The following is an 8,455-nucleotide window of genomic DNA, read 5'->3' on the forward strand; positions in this document are numbered from 1 at the left end:
CACTTCCTTTGGAAAAAGCTGCTGGTTGCCCTCACTGGTGTCTGCCAATTAAGCAGCCTCAGCCAGTCTTGATCCCAGTTTAGATTTAATGATTAAGAATGAGTAATGGGGTTGTTAAGCTACCCCATATCATTTGAGACCTAAAGTGCCTATTTTATTGTCTCTCAAAAATCTCAGGAAGCACTGCATATCTGAGATGCTGCTGCTACTGGATGGAAGAAACGCTGCCCATCTTCTCTTGATGGCTTCTCTAAAGTATGATAGTGATGGCTCACTGTGTCAACAGTGGCTGCTCCAGTTGATATAAGACTTGTGAATGATAGGAAGAAACCTAGAAGCTGCAGTCAGGACCTGCAAAGTTCTCCAATCACGGCCACTGCCAGAGGCAGCAGGGGGTGCGTATTTTGAACTATGAAGATGTGCAGCCTAAAACAAACACACCGCAATGACGAACCCACTGTCTCTTCCCTCACGGACCTTCCTATATCACGTGGTAAGTACCTGTGGGTAGTAGGCTCACTTGGACAGAGACAGGTTCTTCTTTGTCACTGTTTTGGGGGCATTTCAGGCACTCACTGATGGTGGCTTAGTGCCTCATTACTTAAACGATCCTTGTCTGGAAGGAGAGAGCTTGGGCCAGTGGGGTCTGGAGAGGCCTTTGTTCACATAGTTGTTTGCTTGTTGTTCACCTGTCAGCTGTGTGGAAACAGTCAGGAGAGAGTGAGTGATTAAAATAGGCCTGACCCTAACATTTGCAGGGGCCAGGGCAAAAATACCAATGGAGCTCTATACACCATGTATCTTCATATTTAAATGTACAAATCAAGCTAATAAACTGTAAACTAAAATACCTCCTACCTTTCTCTCTTGGCAAACATACCTTTATAATGCAGAAGTCTGGAGCCAGATTCTGAATTCTCAGAACCCCGGAGTTCTGCAGCAGTCCTGGCAGCATGGGAGAGACACTCCTGCGCCTGGCCCCTTCCCTTTCGCCTCTTGCTCCACTGGACATTGTAAAGTGACAGGTTCATACATACATGTGTGGAAACCCCAGCTCAATCATCCGACTTAATCCGACTACCTGGCCCTCTTTACCACACATTGGGCCCAGGAGTGTACACATCAGACCCAGAGACAAGGCCCACGGGGCTCTCGAAGCAGGGCCTTTCCTGCAGATTCTGGAGTACCCAGGACCCAGAGCACGGTCTAGAAGGGGGAAGTTGGGCCCCAGGCTGGTGTGTGTCGTGGTATCCACAGACCCCTTGCTTGGAGCTGAAGGGCATGCCCAGAAGAGGGCCCTTTTGTGCAGGCTGGGGACCTATCTGTCACTGGGGCCGAGTCCTGGGAAGGCATCCAATGAAGAGCATGAGGGAGGGGCACTGAGATTCTGCTTCCCATGTAGCTGGGGTGGGGCAGGGAAAGGGGTATCCAGATGGAGACCCATTTTTGGATGAGGTGGCAAGAAGTTTATGTGAGCCCAGGTTTTCTCAGTAAAGGTAGGTGGAGGAAGCGGGGCAGAGGCTTGGGAAGGGCCATAGGTAAGTTTGGAAAAGCCAGTGTTTGATAGTATCATGAGAGAAGGCCACGAAGGAACTTAGGGAAAACTTATTGGCAGTGCTGAGGGCCTGCCGCGGCTGCCTGTGCACACTCGGGCGGGTTGGGTCCAGCTCAGTCCAGGAAGCAGCGTTTACATCAGCCACGGTGAGCCCGCAGCCCCTCGAGTCGGGCAGTGTGCCTCTTGTGCAGCCACACCTCGTGGCCCCAGGTTCGTGCAATCTTCTCCCTGAATTTTGACCTCCACAGTCACTATTGCTTTGCAAACTCTGAACAAGAGAAACTAGTTTGAAGGACCTCTTCACCTACCAGAATGCCTTCTCAAACCCATGCCTGTTATGTAAACACTAAATTAACATTATAAATATGTCCCAAAAATGTTGACAAAGGTCTTCCCAAATAATGGGGTACTTACCTTTCATTCCAAGAGCCAGGATTTTGCTCCCAGGATGGTGTTTTCCTCATCCTTATTATCCTTGGCGAGTCCCCCTCCTAGCACTGTTCTTCCCTCTTTTACCAGAAGTCCCACCCATTACTTAAAATGAATTATTATTTTACCACTTATTCACTGTGCATACCATAAAGAAAACTATTGTAATCACTATAATTCTCTCTTCTCTGAGATTCCCTCCCTATTTTACTCTCCCCAAACCTCAAATTTGCTAATCCCCAAGCTGTGACAACACCTGCCTCTCAAAGTATCAGCCTGCTTCAATTTTTCCTCCTCGGTGTCGTGGCTCCTAACTCGGCTGCTATGTTGTTGATTGTGTTTGTTTCTGTTCAGTTGGCACATTTGGTTTCCATCAGCTGTACTTGTCCTTTGAGACAGTACTGGAGAAAGTCAGTCTAAAAGCTTTGGGGTCAGTTGGTTGTGGCATAAGGTAGAGGTGATATGGAGGCTTTATTTTCTAAGCTCACAAAGAAATCCTTAAAAGTCTCTGAGAAGCCGAGGCCTTTTCCAGGATGCCCTTCACTCCAGGTCCTCACAAGACGTTGCTGCTACTGACCAGAGACAGGTGAGCCGGCCTGTCGAGCTCCCAGAGTGTGGCCCAGCCCTGGGGACAGGAGCAGGGCCAGAAGAGGGCGTGGCCGGGAGAGGGAGAGTGACCTGTTCTGAGCACAGGGGTAGTGTCAGCTGTGGAGGGACTCCACCCACAGAGCCTGCCCATCCACCTCGGATGAGAATAAGTCTACCAAGACGTGATCTGCTCGGAAAGGAAAGGTGGCCAGTCTTTCAAAGGAGGAAGGCCAAGAGCCTTTTCCTCAGTGGGCTCTCATTGGGTTCAATTTGCCCAGGAATACAGGTAAAGCTCATCAATCATCGTCAGGCAGTAATGATCAAACAATAGATAACATTCAAAGAACTGTGAGGGTTTATTCTGAGTCAAGGTCAGATAGCTAAAGAGACACAAAACTTTGAGGAAACAAACTCATCTTATGCTTTGACCCTTATCTTTTAAATTGAGGGTATTAGCAAAGCAGGTTTCACAGGATTTTATGCATCCTTTCTTAGGCCTGATTGCCCTAGGGAACCGCCCATTCCTGCCCAGGGCCGCACCACCCTCTGGCATTGTTTCAGGTTTAAATCAGACCAAGGAAGTAAGGCAGCCAAGAGATAGGAGACTTGCAGCCAGAATGAGGACTCAGGCTCTGTCAAAGCCGAGGGGTGAGGATCCATCACCCCCTTTTTCTGTAGTCCTCCAAGTCCTTCCCTGAGGTCCCCTTCGTGACCATGCCTGTCTTATGTCCCCCTTCCCTGTGGAATCTTGTTATTAGCTAACCAGTCATCCACCTGGGACCAAGCAGGGTGAAGGAAAAGGGGGAGAGGTGGCATCTTTGCAGGAGATAAGCTTTGTCACCCTATGGCTTATAGTCCCAAGGTCTCTTTACTCAGCCTTAGCCATGGGGGATTACAGCTTCTGAACCCCATCAGTCAGCCATCTTCTTTCCTTGGGAGGACACAGGAGAGGCCCCAACCACTGCTTTGTCTAAGGAAGCCCAGCTTAGTGATGAGGCTTCTCCCTTCCATTGTTTGAGAAGGCAGAAAACGGGATATGTGATTGTGCTCAGGAAATTTTTAGAAAGTTATTTATTCCATAAAGTCTCAAGCAACTTATGATGCCCCATGACTGATCTCTTTATCTGTCCTTTTTAACTCTCACTGGGGCACTGGAATGTTGAATGGGTTCTGGCCAAGGCCAGTGCCTGGCTTTCATCCCACTTCTCTTAGGGCTCCTGGGGGGCTGGGCCTCACCCCAGCCTGGCTCAGCTCCTGCCAGAGCTCCTCTGAGCCCAGTCCTCAGATCTGTGTGCAGTGTGGCTTCTGGCCTCTTGCCTTAGCTTGTGCTCACTTCTGCCACTGAGACCCTCTTACGGAGCTCTTTCTGAAATGACCTGTTTGGTTCTCCACCTACCTACAGCTAGGACCTGCACTTTGAGTAAGTGCTGGGAATCGTCAGTGTGAATTGAACATCTGAACGTTTGTACCCTGCTCTAACACAGGGAGTTTCTCATGAGTTATAGCTAGTGTCTAAGGCACTTTTCCTAACCTAAATGAGTTCTTGCCTTCTGACTTTTATTTTTGTCATTAAAGAGTTGGCTCTAGATATCTCTCCCAGCATATCCATATATGTGCTTGGCAGATTTTCTGTTTTTAATATGCTGTAGACAAAAGTGACAGGTCCCCAAAGGTATGAGAACTACATCTAAAATCATCACAGATGCCTGTGAGTGAAGCCCTCGTGGGGACAGGTTGGGCATCTAAGGACCAAGTCATGTGTTTGGACTTTGGGAGATTTAGTTGGATGATTAAGGACATTTTTTTGTCTTGTAATTTTTTGGCTTTTGTTTCTTTATCTTGATAATGAGTTAATCAAACAGACTGACAGCTGTTAGAGGGAAGGGGGTTGGAAACGCTGGGTGAAAGGTGAAGGGATTGAGCAGAAAAAAAGAAAATCAACCTCATAGGTACATAGGTTCCCCTGGCAGCATGGTGATTACCAGAGGGAAAGGGCTTTGGGGGAGGTAAGAGGGTAAGGTGGGGATAAATGGTGATGAGAGGGGACTTGACTTTGAGGGTGAACACACGGTACAATATGCAGATGATATATTATATAGAACTGTACACATGAAACCTATATAATTTTTTAACCAATGTCACCTCAATATTCATAAATTTTTTAAAAGCCTTCTATGGCTTCCCATCTGACTCAGAATGGAAATAAAAGCCCTTGCAAAGCCTCATCAGGGGCCAGTTTCTTTTCTGATCTTTGCCTTCAGTTCACAGACTTTGAATTTTAGGCAACCCTCTGTACATCTGTGAATCTGTGCACTCTTCCGGGAGAGCCTGTGTGGCTCCACCACGTTCTGGAAGGACTCAAAATCTCCCAAAAGCTTACGAATCACTGCGTGGCGGACAACTTGAAAAACAATTTTAAGAAGGGACTTTTTCAAATTTTAAAATCATACGGAAAAGATTCTGATCAATATTTATTACATCAGTGTTCCTATCCTTCCCTCTCTCCCTCCCTTCCTCTCTCTCTAAAAATAAACAAATTCCTTTTTTAAAAAAGGAAACAGAACATTATCTGTGCCTTAAAAGCCCATTTTTAAACCCATTGCCAAACCCTTCTGCTCTCCAAAATTTACCATAGTCTTGGCTTCTAACACTAGAGATTCATCCTGAAGTTTTTAAAATGCAGTCACATACACTATTTTTTCATGTGTTTCTCTTTTTTGGTGAGATTCAGCTTTGTGTCCTGTAGTATTGCTTCCTTCTTATTGCCATAGACTTTTTCATTGTGACAGTGTTTCATAGTGTATCCATTCTTTTGCTGGACATATAGGTTGCTTCCATGGTTTTTTGGCTCTGTTGGCTTTAGCTTCATTGAAAATTGTACATATCTTTTGGTGCAGATAGGCACACATTTGTTAGGTAATACCAAAAATGAATTTGCTGGATCATATGGCTTACTTCATATTGCCAAAGTTTTTGTAAGTGATTGTGTCAATTAATCTTCCCACCAGCAGCAAATGAAAGTTCCAGATATTCTAAAAGATCGAGAAAATTTTTATTGAACTACATCATGAATAACTGTGTTTGCAAATAAATGCCCCAGCAAGCAGAGAGGCAGTGGAACATGGCAGAAAGGACACCCAAGTGAAACCGTTAGTGAAGCACCAATTACTCTGGACCATGAAGTCCTCACTACAGGAGCAGTGCTCACCTCTTAGACCACTTTCACCTGTAAATATCTTGGCTCACTTTGTGATTTTCGTGAGAAGTGCTCCATTGGTCACATGCTTTCTGGCGTCTCCCTGTGCCAGGCAGAGCTGTGGGTGGACACTCACCACTAGGTGTGTACATGTGTGTGGTAGACACACTGCTTCAAGTGCAGAGATTGATTGGAGCAAGGATTCTGACCAGCTAGAGACTCAGGAAGAGGGCATGGGAAATGAGTAAGAGAAATTTGAGAGAAGTGTTCTTGGCTCCAGAGTGGTGTTATTTTGTTCCAGGCAGCAAGGTTGAGCTGGCGGAACAATCCTGATCCAAAAGGACCCAAGGGCATGGCAGTGCTTGGGCCACTGTGGGCAAGCCACCTCGCTGCTTGGCAACACACACCTACCTTCTCTGCCAGCCTCCTGCCTGCAACACTCCACTGCATCAAAGCCTGGGCGGGGCCTTTGGGTGGGTGGAGTCTATGGCCTGTGCTCAGGCCGAAGCTACAAAAGAGTCACAGAGGAGGCAGGTTTGGCGTTTTCAGCTTCTGTAGAGGCAAGGGGACCCAAAACCCAGGAAGGAGTTTAGATATTAGACCACTAGGGCTGTGGTTATTGATAATAACAAAAGCTGTGGGAATGAACACTTGCTTATCTGTCTTGGACTTTCTTCTGTAAAGCACAACTAAAAAGCATCAAAACACTGTTTTATTCCTCATTGCTTTCTATTTTTAAAGCTTCCAAGGTTCACGCCTTAGATCCACCCCACCCCCAAAGGGCACCACAGTCACAAGTTCAGAAGTGACTCGCCCTCTCAAAACCATGCAAGGTATGCAGGAGGACTGGCCACTGGGAGTGGTGAAACCAGCCACTGCAGTTCTCCATTATCTGAAGCAGCTAACAGGGCCAGTTTGTTTCAGACCTGGAATATAATGGTTCATGATTTCTCAATTAAAGATTTGTCTCTTTCAAACAAAAACCTGATTAGGTACTCATTCTGAGAACGATGGAAATCTCTTACTCCCACCTGCCCAGGTGCACAGCTGCACACTAACGAATGAATGCATGCCAAACCCAGTGTCGTCCTCCTCAGCCCTCAGCCCTCCTGACCACTCCCTGGTGGCTGGCCAGACCAGTTGGCTTTTTCATTGCTGAGTCCTCCTCACTAGCCAGTTATGGGCAGACAGTGAAACAGCTGTATCTGCCTTTCCTCTCCCCTCCTCACCTTTTCTTCTTCTTGTGCTTCCTCTGGCAAAGTTGCTTCATTCTTTCATGAGGTTTCTTTCCCACCCCCACTACAGGACACAGCGAATCAACCGAGCCTGAGAGGAGGAAACTTGGTGCAGAAGAAGATGACCTAAAATAACTCACAGGCAGGAGCCCAGCACCTCCCTAAACTCCTAGAGAGCCACCATAGGCACTGCCTTCCTGGGCCTTTTTGAAAATATATATTTTATTGATTTTGCCATTATAATTGTTTTATTTCCCCCCTTCATTCCCCTCCACCCTGCACACCCCTCCCCCACCATTCCCCCCTTTAGTTTATGACCATGTGTCTCAAGTTCTTTAGATTCTATATTTCCCATACTATTCTTGTCCTCCCCGTATCTATTTTCTACCTACCGTCTATGCTGCTTATTTTCTGTACCTTCTCTTCCTCCCACTCCCCTGTTGCTAACCCTCCATGTCATCTTAATTTCTATGATTCACTCCTGATCTAGCTGTCCTCTTAGTTTGCTTTTGTTTTAGGTGTGGTTGTTAATAACTGTGAGTTTGCTGTCCTTTCATTGTTCATCTTTTTTATCTTCTTTTTCTTAGGTAAGTCCCTTTAACATTTCGTATAATAAGGGCTTGGTGATGATGAACTAGAATTTGATCTTATCTGAGAAGCACTTTATCTGTCCTTCCATTCTAAATGAAAGCTTTTCTGTATAGAGCAGTCTTAGATGTAGGTCTTTGGATTTCATGACTTGGAATACTTCTTTCCAGCCCCTTCTTGCCTGTAAGGTCTCTTTTGAGAAATGTGCGGACAGTCTGATGGGAACTCCTTTGTAGGTGACTGTCCCCTTAGCTCTTGCTGCTTCTAGGATTCTCTCCTTCATTTTAATCTTGGCTAATATAATGATGATGTGCCTCGGTGTGTTCCTTCTTGGGTCCAACTTCTTTGGGACTCTCTGAGCTTCTTGGATTTCCTGGAAGTCTATTTCCTTTGCCAGATTGGGGAAATTCTCCTTTATTATTTGTTCAAATAAGTTTCCATCATGGCTATTCCTCTTCCCCTTCTGATACCCCTATAATTCAGATGTTGAACGTTTAAAGATATCCTGGAGGTTCCTAAGCCTCTCCTCATTTTTTTGAATTCTTGTTTCTTCATCCTTTTCTGTTTGGTCATTTTTTTCCTCTTTCTGGTCTACTCCTTTGATTTGAGTCCCAGTTTCCATTACTATTGGTTTCCTATGCATTTCCCTTCATTTCAATTAGTTTAGCCTTCATATGTTCCTCTGATTTATGGCTAAAATTAACCAGTTCTGTGAGCATCCTGATCGCCAGTGTTTTGAACTGTGCATCTGAGCGTTTGGCTATTTCTTCATTGCTTAGATTTATGGGCTCTGGGGCTCTGAGTTGTTCTTCAGCCATGTTTTGATCTGTTCGTGCCTTTTAGGTATGAGGAGCAGAGCCTTAG

General features: G+C 45.9%; 1 long non-coding RNA gene across 1 annotated transcript in view; it reads left to right on the forward strand.

Annotated features, from left to right (window-relative positions):
- The window catches only part of LOC119056138 (uncharacterized), a 10,773-nt gene extending 3,575 nt beyond the window's left edge, over window positions 1–7,198 (forward strand). Inside the window, exons 2-3 of the long non-coding RNA XR_005083829.2 lie at window positions 178–493; window positions 7,074–7,198. This is a non-coding gene — a long non-coding RNA (uncharacterized LOC119056138). The remainder of the gene's footprint in view (window positions 1–177; window positions 494–7,073) is intronic.
- Window positions 7,199–8,455: the final 1,257 nt, after the last annotated feature.

Source organism: Artibeus jamaicensis, unplaced genomic scaffold, assembly GCF_021234435.1.
Source record: "Artibeus jamaicensis isolate MK-2021 breed Jamaican fruit bat unplaced genomic scaffold, CSHL_Jam_final contig_354, whole genome shotgun sequence".
Taxonomy (NCBI): domain Eukaryota; kingdom Metazoa; phylum Chordata; class Mammalia; order Chiroptera; family Phyllostomidae; genus Artibeus; species Artibeus jamaicensis.